This window comes from Hylobates moloch, unplaced genomic scaffold (assembly GCF_009828535.3).
Source record: "Hylobates moloch isolate HMO894 unplaced genomic scaffold, HMol_V3 SCAFFOLD_13, whole genome shotgun sequence".
Lineage (NCBI taxonomy): Eukaryota > Metazoa > Chordata > Mammalia > Primates > Hylobatidae > Hylobates > Hylobates moloch.
Window position 1 is genome coordinate 58,550,995 of NW_026652288.1, and position 22,884 is coordinate 58,573,878.

At 36.7% G+C, this 22,884-nt stretch overlaps 1 protein-coding gene across 5 annotated transcripts in view; it reads left to right on the forward strand.

The window, feature by feature from the left end:
• Nucleotides 1–22,884, forward strand: part of TMEM117 (transmembrane protein 117) — a 566,844-nt gene that overhangs the window by 244,959 nt on the left and 299,001 nt on the right. Inside the window, exon 1 of one of the 5 annotated variants that reach the window (XM_058426717.1) lies at nucleotides 4,890–5,135. The exons of the other annotated variants lie outside the window; for them this stretch is intronic. The gene's annotated coding sequence lies outside the window, so the exon portion shown is untranslated. Of the gene's footprint in view, nucleotides 1–4,889; nucleotides 5,136–22,884 lie in introns of those variants that run through there. 5 annotated transcript variants of the gene reach the window in all.

The window sequence follows — 22,884 nt, forward strand, 5'->3', positions numbered from 1 at the left end:
CATAAATGTCTTCTTTTGAGAAATGTCTGTTCATATCCTTTGCCCATTTTTTTGATAGGATTGCTTGTTTTTTTCTTGTAAATTTGTTTAAGTTACATTTCAATATGTAAAGATATCTCAAGGTATTTTAGATAAGGCAGATCTGATTATCTCAACATAAGATTTTATGAAGACTAAGGGGAAGCAAACCAAAAAATTGTTTTTCTCCAGAGAGGTACTATTTTAAAGGAATTAAAAATGAGAGCCAGGTGCAGTGGCTCATGCCTGATATCCAGCACTTCGGGAGGCCAAGGCAGGTGGATCATCTGAGGTCAGGAGTTCGAGACCAGCCTGGCCAACATGGTGAAACCTCATCTCTACTAAAAATACAAAAAAATTAGCTAGGCATGGTGGCAGGTGCCTATAATCCCAGCTACTCAAGAGGCTGAGGTGAGAGGATCACTTGAACCCAGGGGGCACAGGTTGCAGTGCACCAAGATGACCGAGATGATGGCATTGCATTCCAGCCTGGGCGACAGAGTGAAACTCCATCTCAAAAAAAAAAAAAAAAAAAAAGTGCATATGGGAGTCTTTCTCTACGTATACTGAGGTTTGACAGTTCTGTCCAAAGTACCATTGTAGAACCTTTAAAACCATATGAGAAACACAAAATTCTCTTCTCATCTTGTATTAGTCTGTTCTCACACCACTAATAAAGACATACCCAAGACTGGATAATTTATAGAGGAAAGAGATTTAATTGACTCACAGATCAGCATGGCTGAGGAGGCCTCAGGAAACTTACAATCATGGCAGAAGGGGAAGCAAACACGTCCCTCTTCACATGGCAACAGCAAGGAGAAATGCCAAGCAAAAGGGGGAGGAGCCCTTTATAAAACTATCTCATGAGAACTTACTATCATGAGAACAGTATGAGGGTAACTGCCCCCATAATTAAATTACCTCCTACCAGGTCCCTCCCATGACACGTGGAGATTATGGGAACTAAAATTCAAGATGAGATTTGGGTGGGGAAACAGCCAAACCATATCACATGTTATGCATAAAGATGATGTCTTTAAGAAAGGGACTTTTCTTAAAGAGGATAGTTTTATGTTCTAAGTCAGGGTCAGCAAACTGTGGCTCACAGGCCACATCTTGCCTCCTACCTGTTTTGGCATGGTCTGTGAACTAAGGATGATTTTCACGTTTTTAAATGGTTGAAAAAAATCAAAAGAAGAAGAATATTTTATGATCCAATGAAGATTATATAAAATGTAAATTTCAGTTTCCATAAGTAAAGTTTTATTGGAACACAGTCACATTCATTCATTTATGTATCGTCTGATGTATTGTCTGTTGCATATGGCTACTTTTGTGCTTCCATGGCAGAATAGAGTTGTAACACCTACAAAGCCTAAAATATTCACTATCTATCCCTTTGCAGAAAAAGTTTGCCAACTTCTGTTCTAAATTACTTATCTTCTGATTTTAATACAAGATTGCATAATGAAAACTAAGTGTTTTTATAGTTAAATGGGAATTTATGTTATAATTACTTTTGGACTAATATTATGAACAAATAATTATAACAGATTTAATTAAACCATAGTATTATTTTCCATTGGCATTTGCATGGCATGAAATAGGTCCCCAATAAGTATTTTTTGAAGAAATAGATAAATAAATTGACACATGAAGCAGAAAAATATTGGTACTAAAAGAATAATCCATTTTAGCCACTTACTTTTTCTTCTGATTTAAATTCTGTTTTTGAAAACTTGTTTACTTTAGTAATATCGGTCATTTCTCTGAAGTAATCAGTTGCCATACATTTGAAAATGATACAGTTGTGGAATCACAAACTATATTTGTGTCTGATTTAATTCAGCTAAATGTGATCCTAATTAGATGCATGGTGTTCCAGCTTTTTGTGTTCCTCAGTTCATTTTTTTGTGGTTTCTTTGTGCAGGCAGTATTAAACATATATGCAAATCTCTACAATTATTCACACTGAGAGACAGAAGTGTCTGTGTTCTGTGATCATCCGTTTATACATTAAAAAACCTTCTTTGTAGGGAATAAATAATTAGATGGCCTTGGAATATAAATCTGAGATTTCTGCTGTACAGTGATTTTCTTCTGGTAGAGTCTTTTTTTTTTATTATTGTACTTTAAGTTTTAGGGTACATGTGCACAATGTGCAGGTTTGTTACATATGAATCCATGTGCCGTGTCGGTGTGCTGCACCCATTAACTCGTCATTTAGCATTAGGTGTATCTCCTAATGCTATCCCTCCCCCGTCCCCCCACCCCACAACAGTCCCCGGAGTGTGATGTTCCCCTTCCTGTGTCCATGTGTTCTCATTGTTCAATTCCCACCTATGAGTGAGAACACACGGTGTTTGGTTTTTTGACCTTGCGATAGTTTACGGAGAATGATGATTTCCAGTTTCATCCATGTCCCTACAAAGGACATGAACTCATCCTTTTTTATGGCTGCATAGTATTCCATGGTGTATATGTGCCACATTTTCTTAATCCAGTCTATCATTGGACATTTGGGTTGGTTCCAACTCTTTGCTATTGTGAATAGTGCTGCAATAAACATATGTGTGCATGTGTCTTTATAGCAGCATGATTTATAGTCCTTTGGGTATATACCCAGTAACGGGATGGCTGGGTCAAATGGTATTTCTAGTTCTAGATCCCTGAGGAATCGCCACACTGACTTCCACAATGGTTGAACTAGTTTACAGTCCCACCAACAGTGTAAAAGTGTTCCTATTTCTCCACATCCTCTCCAGCACCTGTTGTTTCCTGACTTTTTAATGATGGCCATTCTAACTGGTGTGAGATGGTATCTCATTGTGGTGTTGATTTGCATTTCTCTGATGCCAGTGATGATGAGCATTTTTGCATGTGTTTTTTGGCTGCATAAATGTCTTCTTTTGAGAAGTGTCTGTTCATGTCCTTCGCCCACTTTTTGATGGGGTTGTTTGTTTTTTTCTTGTAAATTTGTTTGAGTTCATTGTAGATTCTGGATATTAGCCCTTTGTCAGATGAGTAGGCTGCGAAAATTTTCTCCCATTTTGTAGGTTGCCTGTTCACTCTGATGGTAAGTTCTGAGTTTGAAGCTTCCATGATTATTGATTATAATTATTTTTAAAGTTAATAACTCCTTTGGGGATTTGAGACTGAGTAAGTCCAACATGCAAAACTTCTAAGTTAGTAAACAAATAAATCTCCAGTCTCATCAAACAAGTTATTTACTGGAAGCCTTGTAAATTAGAAGCATGGTGCCCCACAATTCCATTAATAAAATCTCATCAGCATAATTTAATGTCACATATACAGTATTAGGTTTCAGAGCCAGAACCACACTTACTATGAGAGAGAGTTAACTGTATAAATCTTAATGGGAGAAACTTCCAAAACAATTTAGAACAGACAGGTATAACAGAAAAACTCCCCTAGGTAAATAATATTAAAATATTATTTAATTTATATTTATGAAATTATCAGCCAAATAATTGTGATTTATAAGATCGTTTCAACAAAAAGGACAGCAACTATTGCTCATCTGTAAAATGGAATAATTCTATTAGAATGACATTGATACCATGTTAATCTTTATTTACACAGTTTCATATAAAATCAAAATTGTACCCATGTTATTTATAAGCATGAAATCTTTGGACGTATAGAAAATTTCAGTATGAGTTAGAAAAGAACTTAACAATTAAAAATTTTAAGGATTTCTTAGTCCAAATTCAACATTTTTTCTCTACAAATGTATGAAACTTAATTGATACTACTGAGTATTTTAACTGACTTCTAATTGTGTTTGAAGGATGTATTATCTATGGGTTCTATAGCTACTGTTTTCTATAGGTTTCTGTTCTAAATCAGTATATCTATAGGGATATAGACATAGATATAGATATTACTAAATATTTTTCTCATAAACAAAACAGTAAATATCCTTACTTTTTCTTCTTATGGTTTTTAAAACATATAAATGATTGATCGATAAAATAGAGAAATATGTTACATAAAAGAACTTTCTCTAGAAAGTAAAGGAGAAAAATTGGAAATAATTACAACTATCAAATAATAATTATGTAACAGTTTTACTTATAAGCCTTTAAAGACATTAAAATATACCAATTTATAAATATAATTCATGCAACATGAAAGTATGTTATGCAACACAACAATATAATGAACTCTACCACTCAAATCAGGAATCAGCACACTACTAGTAGCCTTACCCTGGATCCCTCCACAAATAGTGATTATTTTGCATTTTGGCTTTATTTCTCCCATGCCTTTATTTTAAAATAGTTTTATGTCATATCTATATGTGTATATGTAAGTGTGTGTATGTGTATATATAGCCAAAAGTAGGTTGCTTGATGTTGCTTATCTTTGAACTTCTTTTTGTAATTTGTTTTTTTCATCTTTGATGTTATGACTATACTTTATTAATTTTCTCATAGTAAAACATTCCATTGTATGAGTATACCACAAGTTATTTATCCATTTTTCTACTGTTGGACATTTGGACCATTTCCAGTTTTCTTCCCAATTTTATATGTGCTGCTATGAATATTAGTGTAAACATCTTCCTTTAAACGTATGCAAAAGTTTTTCTAGGCATATAATGAAGAGCAGAGTTGCAAGACCGTAGTTTATCCAAATGTTCAACTCGGATATTGAACATTTATGTTCAGTAACATAAATAACATACTCAATTATCATATAATGACAAATTGTTTTCAAAAATGTTTGTGCCAGTTTACACTATCCCTGGCAATATTACCCTTGATCCATATCCTCACTTAAATTTGTATTGGGTATTGGTAGATTTTTTTTTTTTTTTTTTTTTTTTAAGGCATGGTTTCACTCTGTTGCCCAGGCTGGAGTGCAGTAGTGGGATCTTGGCTCACTGCAACCTCTGCTTCCTGGGCTCAAGGTATCACTCCTGTCTCAGTCTCTTGAGTAGCTGCTAGTACAGGCATGCACCACCACGCCGGGCTAATTTTTTGTATTTTTTGTAGATACGGGTATTCGCCATGTTACTCAGGTTGCTCTTGAACTCCTGGGCTCAAGAGATTCACCCGCCTTGGCCTCCTAAAGCCCTGGGATTACAGGTATAAACCACTGCACCTGGCCAGATTTCATAATTCGTGCTAATCTCTTGGGTGTAAAATGATCTCATTGAGGTCTTAATTTTCATTTGCTTGATTACTAATGAGAGTGATCATCTTTTTATATTTTTATTACTATTACTTTTTTTGTGTGTGAAGTATCTTTTGCTTGTTACATGTTTTGTTCAGTTTTTCCTCCCAGTTAGGTTGTTTGTCTTTTTTCCTACTTATTTGTATTAAATTAATTTTCCTAGATTAAATTCAGTTTCCTAAAAATACAACAAAAAACACAAGCAAAATATTTTGAGCACAACTGTTTCAAAATGTTATGTGAATTCTCTAAAGCAGTACGTTTTATTTATTGAAATGGTCTCCAACAAGAAAATGTCTAACTGGTTAAATATTGGTTTAAAGGTAGATGACAGACTAAATCATATATATAGATAGGTAGAAATATGTTTGTGTTTTTTCAGCCCCAAACTAAGAGTGATCCTTTATCCTAAAGCCTTTAGATTCTAACATATTTATTATTGGAACAAGGGGAATACTAAATTTGGGTCTGACATTTTTATATTATTTAAACATCATTTATATTATACTTATACTTTGAAAAGTCTTCCAATATCCATGGAACAAAAAAGTTCAGCATGATAACTACCTAAGCCATTACTACCATATCTGTAGATTTTTTTAAGCCTTTGTCAGTAGTCTATCATTATGCCATTATCAATATAACATACTATCGATAAAAAGGTACTTAAATATCATTATACTAATTATTTTAATTATTTAAAATACAACTTTAAAATCCAATTGTATCCTAAAGTGATATTTCACAGTAAGAGGCAAATGTATTATATGAAGCATGAGCTTTCCCTGTTGGGTCTTTCATTCTTTCCCTCATCTGTATCAGAAAAGGTCACAATCTGGGGATAATTATTCACTTCACCTTTTCTACCTGGTGAGATGGCTTGAATTCCCAAGATCTGTCCTTTTCGGGGCTTCATACTGGGATCTCAGGCCCCCATGCTAAGCCTAATTTACTTATTGACTTCATATATTTATAGTGGCATAACAATGGCCATGTGGATTCTCTGCTAAATATACTCTTACGTTGTTGCTTCCTATATAAGAAAGCACTCAATCCTACTGGTACCATCAGACCAGTGCTCCCCAGGTGGTGTGAAAGTTTATCTGAAATCCAGTTTCTGAAAAATAAGTAAACTTTATATGGAAGGAGTTCCCTGAAATGCTTGCTTCTCTGTACCATCTAATATAAGCAGAATTTCTGAAAACTACATTCAGCTAGGGTTGCTGTGAAGATTCAGTAACAGCACCTGATATATAGGAAGTTTTCATTAAATGTTACCAGTGAGGAAAATGATGTTGATTTTTGTATTGTTAGCAATCTTGACACATTTGGCATCATCCATGTTTTGCTATTAATTCGTAAGACTACCTCATTAAACCTTTATTTTGAATGTTCAAACATTTCTCATTTGTAGTCTTTGGAGGCCTACTTTTACACGTGTTTTATTTCAATAATTACCTAAAGCTAATTTGACAGGTAGTTCGTCCCATTTTTTTTTCTACTATAGTGTCTAGAAATGTGCTTTACATAGTGCTCAATGAATGTTTGATTAAATTAAAACATGGTTACCAGGGCATCTGCATATTATAACCACAGATTAAGAAATGTAGATACAGAACATGTATTCATTTGAACTTCAAAGTACGAATCCAAATAATAAAGCTGGTATCAAGGTGGCTGGTGGTTCTGGGGCTCTGGTATAATCACTCTGTCTGGTTTGCTCTCACCAAATTATCAATAGGGAGCTTGATGTGAGAACACATTCAAAAGCAGATCAACTTCAGCTCCCCTCTACAGGGGTTCAAGAGTCCATTTTCAGCAATGCAGAAAATAGATTGAGAAACATATGTTTAGGGGAAAGCAAAATGGTGTTTTCTCACCTGCGAAAGGTAGTTGCTAATAATGCATTTTAGCTCTTGTATGCCATCTCACTAAATCTGTACTACTTTGAAATTATAGAACATGTTTTTTCCTGGAAGACAGAAATTATCTTCTTTATCCCCATGCCTGATCATTACAGAACATAACAGTTACAAAATGTATAAAAACACTGTCTCTTTGGGCTCCTTCTTTAGCTGTTTTGTTTTCTAGAGAAGAATAAGAATAAATAAAGCAGAGCTTCCTTCAAAATTACAATTTCTTCTGGAATCACAGTTTCAGAAAAAAGAGAGAGAAGATGATGAAGAGTATGAGAGAGGAGAGAGAGAGGGAAGGATACAGAGAATAGCACAGGGTTTTAAATGAATTTAATTATTCTCCTTTACCAAGGTTTCTTGCTATAAGTCATCTCAGGTCAATTTACTCCCAACATCAGTTTTAACAAAGAAAAGTGAACAAGAAAGCTAACAACAATGGAAAATGATGCTGGACTTTGCCAGAGCTTTTATTTCAACAGGATATTGAGTATTAAAATGCTTTGGCTTGGAGAATCTTGGATGTTGCTTCCAAGTCTTTTTTTTTTTTTTTTTTTTTTTGTTGAGATGGAGTCTTGCTCTGTTGCCAGGCTGGAGTGCAACAGCATGATCTCAGCTCACTGCAAGCTGCGCCTCCTGGGTTCCAGCGATTCCCCTGCCTCAGCCTCCTGAGTAAGTGTGACTACAGGTGCGTGCCACCACTCCCAGCTAATTTTTTTTGTATTTTAGTAGAGATGGGGTTTCACCATGTTGGGCAGTGTGATCTCGATCTCCTGATCTCGTGATCTGCCCCCCTCGGCCTCCCAGAGTGCTGAGATTACAGGCATGAACTACTGCCTCCAGCCACAACTCTTGATTCCTGCCTCCATTGTACTTTGGTCCTGTTTTCCATTCCAGATCTAGGTTTGTTCTGCATGCTGTCCTTCAACTTTGTTTCCATTCAAATCCAGACCTGCTTTGCTTTCTCATTTTCTGGCTCAAGTCCCAAGCAAAATTCTGTCTGGATAGATCGGAGATTCAAATGGTCGAGGGCCATTTGCAAGCAGCTGTGCTGTTGCATTTGAGGTTTTGGTAGGCTCTTTCACTATCAAACAAAATATGGAAGCCTAGTTTTTAGAAACAGTTTTTACTTTTAGCCATGAAATGCATGAACATAGTACATGAGGTCCAACAATACTTACAGCTTATATTACAACAATCAGGGTGACTTCCCTTGGTCTTGTTTCCATCGGACAACAACTGTGATCTCATTTTAATTAAATTCATTGTCATTATTTACATTATCATGACTTTATAATTAATGTTGTTTGCAGAACCAAGCCGAAGAGTATGATGCCTTTTTTTCTTATGCCTCTTATACACACTGTCATAGATCTATTCCTATCCTAGTTGTTTTTACTTTTGGTCTGTGCCACAAAATTAGTACACTTTAGTTCCAAATTATATCCAATTATATTATTAATTTTACAAAACAAAATAGCTCAGTCGCCCTAAAAATACTCTTTTATTCACTAATTACTTCAAGGTATTTTGAGTAGGAAGTGTGTTGGATTTTTCTTGTGTGTGCCTTAGAACAATGTGCTAAACACACAAAAAATATTCAATAAGCACCTTAGTTGATATAACTGAATTTGCAGTGTTTTTTCTTACTGTTCTTTCTATGTGTGTATGTATGTATGTATGTATGTATGTATGTATGTTGAGACAGAGTCTCACTCTTGTTAATCAGGTTGGAGTGCAGTGGCATGATCACGGCTCACTGTAGCCTCAGTCTCCCTGGGCTCTGGTGATGCACTCACCTCAGCCTGCCGAGCAGCTGGGACTATAGGTGTGTGCCCCGACGCCCAACCAATTCCCCTATTTTATGTAGGGATGGGGTGTTGCCATGTTGTCCAGGCTGGTCTCAAACTCCTGGGCTCAAGTGATCCACCCTCCTTGACTTTCCAAAGTGCTAGGATTACAGGCATGAACCACCACACCTGGCCTTCTTATTATTTTTAAATTGGTAAGTTCACAAATGTATAGCATTCAAAAATGTTTTTCTCTGCCTCTCTAATCTTGACATGTATTTACCAAAGGAACATATAATCTGTGCATTATTTGTTTATAAAGTACAAAAGGAGCTTTAAACTGATATAAAATAGTGGTTCTCAAACTTTTTGATATCAGAAGTCTTTTACATTCTTAAAATTTATTGAGCACCCCAAACATTTACTTTAGAAAATTCTGGAAAATACAAATGTACACAGGCAGAGCATTCTGTCAGATGATAGCATGATGATATCATATGTCCCTTAGCCTCTGGAACACTGCACTGTAGCTTTAGATAGTTAAGAGTGAAAAAGTCAAATAACGGCTTAGTTCTGTTATAAAAACAGTTTTGTTGTTGCAGAACTCAAAGGGTCTTGGTGTCTCCAGGGCTTCCCAGCAACACTTTAGGAATTTCTGCATAAATATGAAGTGGTAATAATAAATATTTTCAGAACAGCTTAAAGTTTACAATGTAGTTTCACAAGTATTTTCTCTTTGATTTCCCCCATAACACTGTGAGATTAATTAATATAGTCATGACAATATTATATAAGTTTACAGGTAAGAAAAAATTATATTCAGGGAAATTAAGTGATTGTCTCAGGGGGACTCAACTAATAAAATTAACTCAGATCTTCTAATTTTAGAGCTTGTGATTTTTCCATTATATTGTATTTCCCCTTAAAAAATTTCCATAAAACAAGGTTAGTTGAGTTAAATCTAGTTCTATCACAGCCTCTGGAGCATGAGGCTGATTTGAATTAGAACTGATGTCTCCATTTAGCTTATGAGTGATCTTGTGAAATCTAATGTGGTCCTGGGTGACACCTGAAAGTTTAATTTGGTTCAAGGTTAACCTAAAGATGTGGGGAGACTTCCTTAGATGGATCTTAGGTAGTTCTGGGAATACACCTATCATGAACCTATAATTCTGCTGCAGAATTTACCTGGACTCTTAGGCACAAATGGTTGACAACTGAGCTATACCACTCAGGGTCACTGGATACTTGAACAGACTTGCCAAATCTTTCCTGGGCTGAACTGTTGCCCCCAGCAGTAGACTAAAATGGCCAACAGCCAGGAGCAAAAGTATCAAATACTATATGCCTGGGAGCTGGCCCTAGTGTATTTATTTCTTTGGAGGACTGCACTTTCTATACGGTTTTTAAGTTTTAACCTTTGGGCAAATCAAAATGACAGCACCTGTACACCCTGTACATCAAAAGGGACCTGGTCAAATGTCATTCTTTTTCTCTGTTGCTGCTCAGGGCTTTGATTCTTCAAGTATTAAACATGAAGACAATATGGATCACAGGTATAAGGGACACAAATATGTGCTGGGTAGGAAACTATAAATAACAATGTTAAATGTTCTTTGAAATTAATGAAAAGGAAGGATGAATTTATAGAAGTGGTATAAAAAACTCTTTGACAATCTTTGCTCTGCAGCAAACTGAACTAGTTAGAAGAAATATAATAAGTGCTTTATTGAAATACAAAAATGATAATATCTTCTAAACTGTATCTTTGATGTTTTACTTAGCTGCTAAAATAAAGCAAAATAAATAAAGCCACCACCCCGACAACCGCAAAGCTCCCCTCTGTTGACTAGGAGGAGAAAGTCTCTGTTTCTTCACTTGACATTTAGGTGCTTTTTGTCAGTCTTGTGCCATACTCAAAACCATCTTTTCCACTTGGTCTCCTCTTCCCAAACAGTGGCCCCTACCACCTTAAGCCAGGTTGACTTCTGTATTGTCCCACCCCACAGATTTTTACCTCTGCACTTTTGCTCATGTGATTCTCTCAGCATAAGAGAGTCACATGAGAATACACTTATCATGAATCTATAATTCTCCTGTAACGCTTTTCCTCACTGATTTCTACCCATTCTTCAAGCCATTCTTTCCCAGTCCAGTGAATAGCAATTTCTTCTTCCTCTAACTTTTTACAGTAGGGGATAGCAAACTTTTTCTTAAAGGCAGTAAGTATTTTAGCCTTGGTGGGCCATAGGTTTCAGTTGCAATATTGAGTTTTCTTGTTGTAAATAAAAACAGCCATAGACAATTCTTAAACAAGTAGGTGTGGCTGTGTTCCAACAAATTATCTACAAATAGTAATAATTATTAACAAAGGAGCTATATTTTGCCAATCCTTCTTCTAGAGCATCTATTGTGATTAGCAATACTTACCACATAATGTCTTCTTTTCTTATTGTCTTATGTGTTTATCCCATACTTGATCAACTAGAGTATAAATTTCACGAAGACAACCATAGCATTTTTTCTATTCCACACATCAATTCTGATACATTAAACATGGTGTGTATTCAGACATAGAGATATTTGTGATTTAACCACCTTTAAACAATTTTTTTAATTTAAATTTTATTTTAGACTCAGGGGGTACATGTGCAGGATTGTTACGTGTGTGATGCTAAGGTTTGGGCTTCTAATGATCTTGTCACTCAAGTAGTGAACATAGCCTCTAATAGGTGGTTTTTCAACCCTTGCTGCCTTCCCACTTTTGGATTCTCCAGGGTTTATTGTTCCTGTCTTTGAGTACAGGGCCCCTTTTATTTTTATTTTACTTATTTATTTATTTATTTATTTATTTATTTATTTATTTATTTATTTATTTATTTATTTTGAGACTGAATCTCACTCTGTCACCCAGGGTGGAGTGCAGTGGCACAATCTTGGCTCACTGCAACCTCTGCCTCCCGGGCTCAGGCAGTTCTACTGCCTCGGCCTCCTGAGTAGCTGGGATTACAGGCAAGTGCCACCATACCCAGCTAATTTTTGTATTTTTAGTAGAGATGCGGTTTCACCACGTTGCTCAGGCTGGTCTCAAACCCCTGACCACCTAAGGTGATCCACCTGCCTCGGCCTCCCAAAGTGCTGGGACTACAGGCATGAGCCAACACCCTCAGCCCAGAACACCTTTTAAAGACAAGAAAAACACTTAATTCCTCTTTACTTCCATTCTTGTGTCTTTTTGTTTGTGTACTACTTCTTAATCTTGGATTTATGTGTGTTTTTTTTTGTTTTTTTTTTTGCTGAGTGCAGGCATCACCTCTTGCTGATAGAGTGTATTGCCTCTCTATGTTAAGGTATACAAAGATACATATTAAAACAGATCAAGATAAATGCTTTAAGTTATGTCCTCAGAAAAATATTTTGTGACTTATTAGTCTGTTTTCATGCTGCTGATAATGAAAAGAGATTTAACTGGATTTACAGTTCCACATGGCTGGGGAGGCCTCAGAATCATGGTGGGAAGTGAAAGGCACTTCTTACATGGTGGCGGCAAGAGAAAAAGAGAATGATGCAAAAGTGGAAACCCCTGATAAACCCATCAGACCTCAGGAGACTTATTCGCTATCACGAGAATAACACAGAAAAGACCAGCCCCCATGATTCAATTACCTCCCCCTGGGTCCCTCCCACAACACGTGGGAATTCTGGGAGCTACAATTCAAGTTGAGATTTGGGTGGGGATACAGCCAAACCATATCAACTTACTTGTTGGCAGAATGATCAGGAGGAGGCCTCATGCTTAGCCTGCCAAAATAGCACTCATTTCTTAGGAGAACAAAGTACCATAGGTTGGGCTCCTGATAGAAAGCCTGTTGAGTTTTGCCATTTAATAAAATAGAGTAGACAGTGTAATTTGTACAATGTCAAACTTCAAAGAACAATTTATAACAATAATGTTTCTATTTACAGCGTGCCACTAAGGAAGGGACAATAAAATGTCAAGTTTGACAGTGTCTACTGATTGATACTAAGGTCAGAAGGGGGGAATATTTTCTATTCTCAGCATTTTATAGTCAGTTGACACAACAGAGGGCAGAATACAGTCAACTTTGCATTCTTTTCAAAATTCAAGGCTTTGGAAAGGACAGTATTCTAGATGTTATATTTACCCAAGGGAAACTGAAGTGTAAAAACAGAAACAATTTAAAACTGCATGTTTCTAGTTGTTTTTTTTTTTTCTGTTAGCCTCAAGAAAAATTCTGATAAATGTAGTCCAGTCATAGGTTTTTATTCATGCTGTATTGTAACCATATATTTGGGTATGTTAGCTGTTCATTTCTAATACTACACCCACATTTTCTGGTGACATAGATGGGGTCAGAGTAGATTAACGATAAGCCATATGATTTGTAGAACTGATGAGGGGGAAAAAAGTATAGCCATCCTGCGTGACAGAAGAAGATACTCAGCTCAGATGCCTCATCTTGGAATATGAATTAGCATGGTTCACTTGTAACAAAGAATGGTTATGCTGATCATAGTGAAGAATCTGATATGTGTCAGCTGCATCTCTTTATAATAAAATAACACAGAGCTAAGTATAGAAATAAGTCATTCTCTTGCCACTGTGTGGGATTAAATGCTCAACTTTGTGTAGGCATTTATTACCTTCTAGATTCTTCACATGTTGCTAAAATCATAGAATTTCTGGAAGCATATTTCCACTCACATCCTCTGACAGGGTGTTGCTTTCAAAAAGCAAAGCAGTGTTTGGCTGATCTCAGTACAGTGGGCCAGGTACTGATGGGTACCAATCAGAGCTTGACATTTAGAACTAGGGGCTTTCCTAAGTGCAGTGCAGTGAGATCATCTTGCCTAGGAGGTAGGAGATGAAATGCTTTAATGCTAGCTTGTGTAGAAGACATTACTTTTATTACCATCTAGGGACCATCCAGAGGCATACTGAAAGAACATCACCTCTCGCCCACACATAGGAGTGACTTTGCCAATGGAATAGCTGTTGTTGAAGCTAACTCATGGGAATAAAAATACTGAACTCCTTCAAGAGCAGCCACACACTATAGAAAACCAGACATCTACCCAGAGAACTTAAGTGGCATGGAAAAGCATCAGCAGTCTCCATATAGATCCTAAGAGGCTAAAAAGTATTCATTCTTTCACTAGTACTTTTTGAGCTCCAACTCTCTGCCAAGGGGTGGACCATACAAGACAGACATAACTCCTGTGAACACAGAGCATATATTATGACCACATAATTTTGTGAATACAGTTTTCTTAAATTCAGTAAAGGAGGAAGAGTACAAAGTGTTCTGCCCTTCTGCAGTACAGGAAATTGGCTTGACCTAGTTTGGAGTGACTGGGTTTGGAGCAGAAAAATTCCCTTGAAGCAGTGACATTTAAGTTGCAAACATAAGGATGACTAGAAATTAGGCTGAAATGGGGGTGGGAGGAAGGAGCAAGTGTTTCAGAGATAGGGGATAAGACTGTGAAAGTTTGAGATGAGCATGGTAATACTCTGAATCTATAAGAATGCTAATTGGGCTTGGAGTTGGATTAGGCTAAATCCTATTTTTTTTTCAGTGTCTAGTCAAGGGAGATTTTTTTTCTGAAGAAAGAATAACATGCCAGAATTACTAACATTATTCAAATTAAATTATTTATTCACAGCTCCCCGGAGTATAAAGCTAAATACTTTGTCTCTCTAACTTTGTTATTTCTAATTGATACTGTTTTCATCAATCCCAGTTTGATAATTATTAATATAATTGTATGACTTTTACGTTTCTGAAATGTTTTTAACCTGCTTTACATATATCATTCCATTCAGTTCTCACAATTAATATGAACAAGAATCACAGTGTCCAGGATCCCTCTCTGGGGGATGGAGGACATTGGCACAAACCTCACAGTTTTGTATTAGACAAATTCTAATGTTTACAGTGAAAATCAGATGATGGATGTTAACAAAAAACCATGTTTGATTTCTCAATCCAACCATGGGAAGTTTCTTTTTCTTATTTCTAGGAAGTTATAAACCAACCATCCCAATGAAATCACCTTTTTTTCATTGAATAGTATTACATAGATCTTTTAAGAAATATTTATTCATTACTTTTTCTTAAATGCTACTAAGAGACAGAATCATCTAAGGGACAGAGGTGGAATGTGAGAAAATTGATCTTTCTTGGCGGAAGGCAGATAAACTGGATGACCACTTAAGATTTCTTTATTTTTATTTTTATTTATTTATTTATTTTTTATTATTAAACTTTAGGTTTTAGGGTACATGTGCACAATGTGCAGGTTTGTTACATATCTCTCCATGTGCCATGTTGTTTTGCTGCACCCATTAACTTGTCATTTAGCATTAGGTATATCTCCTAATGCTGTCCCTCCCCCCTTCCCCCACCCCACAACAGTCCCCGGAGTGTGATGTTCCCCTTCCTGTGTCCATGAGTTCTCATTGTTCAATTCCCACCTATGAGTGAGAACATGTGGTGTTTGGTTTTTTGTCCTTGCGATAGTTTACTGAGAATGATGTTTTCCAGTTTCATCCATGCCCGTACAAAGGACATGAACTCATCATTTTTTATGGCTGCATAGTATTCCATGGTGTATATGTGCCACATTTTCTTAATCCAGTCTATCATTGTTGGATCTTTGGGTTGGTTCCAAGTCTTTGCTATTGTGAATAGTGCTGCAAGAAACGTACGTATGCATGTGTCTTTACAGCAGCATGATTTATAGTCCTTTGGGTATATACCCAGTAATGGGATGGCTGGGTCAAATGGTATTTCTAGTTCTAGATCCCTGAGGAATCGCCACACTGACTTCCACAATGGTTGAACTAGTTTACAGTCCCACCAACAGTGTAAAAGTGTTCCTATTTCTCCACATCCTTTCCAGCACCTGTTGTTTCCTGACTTTTTAATGATGGCCATTCTAACTGGTGTGAGATGGTATCTCACTGTGGTTTTGATTTGCATTTCTCTGATGGCCAGTGATGATGAGCATTTTTTCTTGTGTTTTTTGGCTGCATAAATGCCTTCTTTTGAGAAGTATCTGTTCATGTCCTTCACCCACTTTTTGGTGGGGTTGTTTTTTTTTTTCTTGTAAATGTGTTTGAGTTCATTGTAGATTCTGGATATTAGCCCTTTGTCAGATGAGTAGGTTGCAAAAATTTTCTCCCATTCTGTAGGTTGTCTGTTCACTCTGATGGTAGTTTCTTTTGCTGTGCAGAAGCTCTTTAGTTTAATTACATCCTATTTGTCAATTTTGGCTTTTGTTGCCATTGCTTTTGGTGTTTTAGACATGACGTCCTTGCCCACGCCTATGTCCTGAATGGTATTGCCTAGGTTTTCTTGTAGGATTTTAATGGTTTTAGGTCTAACATGTAAGTCTTTAATCCATCTTGAATTAATGTTTGTATAAGGTGTAAGGAAGGGATCCAGTTTCAGCTTTCTACATATGGCTAGCCAGTTTTCCCAGCACCATTTATTAAATAGGGAATCCTTTCCCCATTTCTTGTTTTTGTCAGATTTGTCAAAGGTCAGATAGTTGTAGATATGCGGCATCATTTCTGAGGGCTCTGTTCTGTTCCATTGATCTATGTCTCTGTTGTGGTACCAGTACCATGCTGTTTTAGTTACTGTAGCCTTGTAGTATAGTTTGAAGTCAGGTAGCGTGATGCCTCCAGCTTTGTTCTTTTGGCTTAGGATTGACTTGGCGATGTGGGCTCTTTTTTGGTTCCATATGAACTTTAAAGTAGTTTTTTCCAATTCTGTGAAGAAAGTCATTGGTAGCTTGATGGGAATGGCATTGAATCTATAAATTACCTTGGGCAGTATGTCCATTTTCACGATATTGATTCTTCCAACCCATGAGCATGGAATATTCTTCCATTTGTTTGTATCCTCTTTTATTTCATTGAGCAGTGGTTTGTAGTTCTCCTTGAAGAGGTCCTTCACATCCCTTGTAAGTTGGATTCCTAGGTATTTTATTCTCTTTGAAGCAATTGTGAATGGGAGTTCACACATGATTTGGCTCTCTGTTTGTCTGTGATTGGTGTACAAGAATGCTTGTGATTTTTGTACATTGATTTTGTATCCTGAGACTTTGCTGAAGTTGCTAATCAGCTTACAGATATTTTGGGCTGAGATGATGGGGTTTTCTAGATATACAATCATGTCATCTGCAAACAGGGACAATTTGACTTCCTCTTTTCCTAATTGAATACCCTTTATTTCCTTCTCCTGCTTGATTGCTCTGGCCAGAACTTCCAGCACTATGTTGAATAGGAGCGGTGAGAGAGGGCATCCCTGTCTTGTGCCAGTTTTCAAAGGGAATGCTTCCAGTTTTTGCCCATTCAGTATGATATTGGCTGTGGGTTTGTCATAGATAGCTCTTATGATTTTGAGATACGTCCCATGAATACCTAATTTATTGAGAGTTTTTAGCATGAAGGGTTGTTGAATTTTGTCAAAGGCCTTTTCTGCATCTATTGAGATAATCATGTGGTTTTTGTCTTTGGTTCTGTTTATATGCTGGATTACATTTATTGATTTGCGTATGTTGAACCAGCCTTGCATCCCAGGGATGAAGCCCACTTGATCATGGGGCTTTTTGATGTGCTGCTGGATTCGGTTTGCCAGTATTTTATTGAGGATTTTTGCATCAATGTTCATCAAGGATATTGGTCTGAAATTCTCTTTTTTGGTTATGTCTCTGCCAGGCTTTGGTATCAGAATGATACTGGCTTCATAAAATGTGTTAGGGAGGATTCCCTCTTTTTCTATGGATTGGAATAGTTTCAGAAGGAATGGTACCAGTTCCTCCTTGTACCTCTGGTAGAATTCGGCTGTGAATCCATCAGGTCCTGGACTCTTTTTGGTTGGTAAGCTATTGATTATTGCCACAATTTCAGAACCTGTTATTGGTCTATTCAGAGGTTCAACTTCTTCCTGGTTTAGTCTTGGGAGGGTGTATTTGTCGAGGAATTTATCCATTTCTTCTAGATATTCTAGTTTATTTGCATAGAGGTGTTTGTAGTAGTCTCTGATGGTAGTTTGTATTTCTGTGGGATCAGTGGTGATATCCCGTTTTTCATTTTTTTATTGCATCTATTTGATTCTTCTCTCTTTTCTTCTTTATTAGTCTTGCTAGCGGTCTATCAATTTTGTTGATCTTTTCAAAAAACCAGCTCCTGGATTCATTAATTTTTTGAAGGGTTTTTTGTGTCCCTATTTCCTTCAGTTCTGCTCTGATTTTAGTTATTTCTTGCCTTCTGCTAGCTTTTGAATGTGTTTGCTCTTGCTTTTCTAGTTCTTTTAATTGTGATGTTAGGGTGTCAATTTTGGATCTTTCCTGCTTTCTCTTGTGGGCATTTAGTGCTATAAATTTCCCTCTACACACTGCTTTGAATGTGTCCCAGAGATTCTGGTATGTTGTGTCTTTGTTCTCGTTGGTTTCAAAGAACATCTTTATTTCTGCCTTCATTTCATCATGTACCCAATATTCATTCAGGAGCAGGTTGTTCAGTTTCCATGTAGTTGAGCGGTTTTGAGTGAGTTTCTTAATCCCGAGTTCTAGTTTGATTGCACTGTGATCTGAGAGACAGTTTGTTATAATTTCTGTTCTTTTACATTTGCTGAGGAGAGCTTTACTTCCAACTATGTGGTCAATTTTGGAATAGGTGTGGTGTGGTGCTGAAAAAAATGTTTATTCTTTAGCAGTGTGTTTCAGTGGCTTAAGAATTCTTCTGTTTAAAGAAATATGAACTGGTTTGCATATCATTGTGCATGATTTAGTATTGCTGTGGTTTATACAGGGATGATTTAATATTGTTAATTTACTAACAGAGTATATTAATCAACTAATAGTATTTAAAGAGCTAGTGTATGAAAAATCAAGCAGAAGGAAAAGCAAAACATGGAAGAATCTACTTTAGCTGCGTCCCTTATGATGTATTACGACCCTTGTTTGATACATGACTATAATAAAGCATTGCCATTCAATTAGAGTAAGTTAACTTTAAAATTAATATTGTGCCTATGCTTGATTCAATTTAAAGGGCTGAAGAAAGGGAAGAGAATTTTGAACCATTCACTATGCATTAGCTCCAGTGACAGAATATAAATCATAGTAAGTCATGGGCTTCTGCCCAGTTCTGATCTCTGTGTGGTGCATGTCAATGTCAAACTTAAAAAATGTGCACTTTGGTTAGAGCGGCATGCATTTGGTAATTGGACAGAAGTGAGTGGAATGAATTGGTAGTTAAAGTCTAGCCCTTTGGATATGTTTTGACACCTTACCCAGGAGCTAGCATTTATTAATAGTAATGGTTCCTAAATTTTTATTTTGGCTGGCTTTCTGAGTATATTGAAAGACCCAGAAGGAGTGATGAAAGAAATGCATTAGTGAAAAGTATTAAAAAATTACCTTTGACATCTCTAGCACACAGAGCAAGTCCAGATGGTTGACAAAAGAGCGTAAATCAATCGACACAAATATCCCCTTAAATCTTGCTTTCATGTCCAGTATTTAATTCTTCCCATTCCTAGTATGAAGATAGGAATTCCACTATCACTAAGAAAATCCACTCTGGGCATCCAAGTCGATATTTCTAAAAATTCACTTACTATTAATTAATGAATAGAGCTAATTAGGGAATAACTTGCATATGTGTTAGTGTGTGTGTGTAGGGGGAATACTCAACTAAAAAGGGGAGAGAGAAATTAAAATGTAAGTTCTTACTGTGTGCCAAGGACTTTGTTAGACACTTTTTCTAATTTATAAACAACTAGTAAATATTATTTGTTTGAAAGTATTTGGCATTGTTTCATACATATGTACCATCATATTTTTACATTGGTAATGTGATCCTACAAGACTAATTAGTTAAGATATTACCATGTTGGTCAACATTTTTTGTCAGGGGTGGGATCAGGGCAAAAAAATATCATCTGAGCATTAAAAAGATGCATGATATCACTACAACTTGTTCTTGCTGCTTCTGTAGTGAAAAGCACTGTAAAGGAAAGGACATTTGTCTCTGCTGTACATGCACATGACCCATGTACAATGCATATTGCACAAACATATACTAGCAGTTTAGTGAAAGTCTGATCCTGAAGCGTTAACACTTGTTAACATTTTTATTTGCTTTATTAAGTTTAATATTCTTAATTCTTTTTGGCTTTTTGTATATGGAATCCTCAAAACAGACAAGTTTTTGGCAAAAACTTTGAGAAAAATGAGTAAATTCATTCAACGAGTAGGATTGGGAAGCCATTTTGCATGAAGCTTATGTTGAGAATGGATTTGAATAGAAATCTAAATTTCTGCAAATAGAAATTTGATGGGACCACTGGGAAGTAAGTAGCAAAGTGGGGAAAGAAATGGAAGATTTGTGTTAGTTTAGTGGAATGGAGGCTGGATAGTGAGTGTGTATCAGTACAGAAGTGGGAAGAAAAAATGAAAGGCCTTTAGATTCAAGAGAAAGTTGCAGAGAAAAAGCCTGGAAGATAAATAGGAGAGAGAGAAGAAAAGGCTCGATTCAAAGTTGTCACTTATTTTCAGGTTAGGTATTGATTTTCATGACTCAAAGGTATAATAGCTTCCAAATCTTCACCAGTGGCCAAGTTGGAATTATACCAGTTAGAAATACAGTAATCTGGAATAGGTCAAAATGAGTGTTGCTGATGCTTAGAGACAGTTCAGATAGGAATCCATAATGAAATTTGAAACAAGAATATAGGATGAATCTTCTAAGAGTCCAATTTAATAAGTTAGAGCAGAGATGGATACAGTCAGCTTTTGTATAAAGTGGCCCCAGGGTCAGTAGGGTCTGTAGTAACTGGAATGAACATTAACATATTTGAAAATAGAATATGCATTGGTCAGCATTGCAAACATAGAAAAAGATGAGTTGAATTCATTCAGCCAAACAAATATATATTGAATGCCTTCTGGGTGCCAGACAGAGGCTATAGTGATGAACAAGACAGGCAATGTCCCTGACCCCTCAGAGGTCTTACAGTCATAGAGGTCAGTGATGGCATGATGTGGGTGAGCATTGTCCGGAAGAGAGGCTGCCAGTGATACTATTCTCCACTTTCCAGAACCTCTCTCCTTTGAAGACAGAGACAGCAGGCATTTTTGCCTATTATTACAGACTTAAATCATCTCACAAATGCCCTTTTTTTCTGAGACCATGCTAACTCTACAAGTTTCTGATCATAATTTGGATTCTTAGATGTGTCTGCCTATTGAGAATGAATACCAGAGTCAAGCAAATATGAGGGCTTTGGTCCTAGTGATGTTTACATTTCTCTTTTAAAATATGGCCATTAGTATTCTGTGTGTTACATCAGTCTACTGAGGTATATCCCTAAGGGCTAAACCCCTTCTCAGACTTCTGCCAAAGTCATATTTTTGAGTCTTGAAGGTTGGGAGCCAGATCCTATACTATCATAACTTTCTTGAGAAATAGCCAGCTGGGCTCATTGGTGACACTCAAAATCTGTGTTAGCTGTTCTTGTTTTGCCTTAACATTTCTGAAAGGAATAGGTCGTAGTCTCTCCAAATAATATTGAACATATATCTGAGACATACTGCTTTCAAAGGAGTGATAGAATAGATACGTTTATCTTTTCTTGTTTCCTTATAGTGGTTCCCTTGTGTCATTTCTTGATCTCATGGCAGACGTCTCTTGCCTCAGGTATGGCTGGCAAAGAGCCAGCCCATAATCTTGTGGGGTGTCTTTCAACTGTTCAGGGGATGGAGAAGTCTCATGATGTGTTAATTTGCTTTCAACATCTTGTTCTTATCCATCTGCTTAGAAGTCTGCTGTTATTAATTGATTACCGGCAAAGCCAACTCAGGCTATCTTTTTTTTTTTTTTTTTAAAGTCAACCTGAAGTGATTTCCACTTTTCTAAAGTGATCTTAAGTAGAGCAACAGCTAATTATTCTTTAACAAAATAGCAATCTCTGTGCTTTGCAACCTCAGCCTTTTCTTGGTATCAGCATTTCTCTTTTTTTAATTTTTTTTTTTTTTTTTTTTGAGACGGAGTCTCGCTCTGTCGCCCAGGCTGGAGTGCAGTGGCGCGATCTCTGCTCACTGCAAGCTCCGCTTCCCGGGTTCACGCCATTCTCCTGCCTCAGCCTCTCCGAGTAGCTGGGACTACAGGCGCCCGCCACCACGCCTGGCTAATTTTTTGTGTTTTTAGTAGAGACGGGGTTTCACCGTGGTCTCGATCTCCTGACCTCGTGATCCGCCCGCCTCGGCCTCCCAAAGTGCTGGGATTACAAGCGTGAGCCACCGCGCCCGGCCTTTTTTAAATTTTTTTAAAAAACAATTATTCCATACAAAATACTTAAATAGATTTCTGGCAGGTGACCATTGCCCTTTGCAGATCTCTGTGATGTTTTGATTTTCATGCCCTAAATGGTATGCCACAATGGACTTGGTTGAAGAAATTAATAGTAACACTGTACTTTTAACGCTTTTCCATAAGATGGTAAAAATACTTGGGTATATGTGGAAGTTTAATTATTTACATTTTTTTAAATAGTGATATAGTAGGGTGTCTAAAACTTTAAAACTTTTTGTTTTGTTTTTCAAACTTTTGGTTTAGCAGTACAACCTTGTTTTCAGATAAAATGTAAAGAACCTGATACAACAAAGTGATAAAACTAGAGATAGTCTAGATGAAGCCTGAATGCATCAGCGAATTGGGTGGAGTCCTGGCTTAGAACTGCATAAAACATGACTTCAAAATGTAGAGTTTAGAATTTCAATATCAAATGTTACTAATGAGGAGGAGCATGAGAAAGAAACAGAATAAGAAGCAGAATATTGTTTTGCCATATGCATATGGAGGAGCACTTTGAGAAGTCCACCAAAACAAGTGGGATATTAGTAAAAAGGCTAAAATGAGC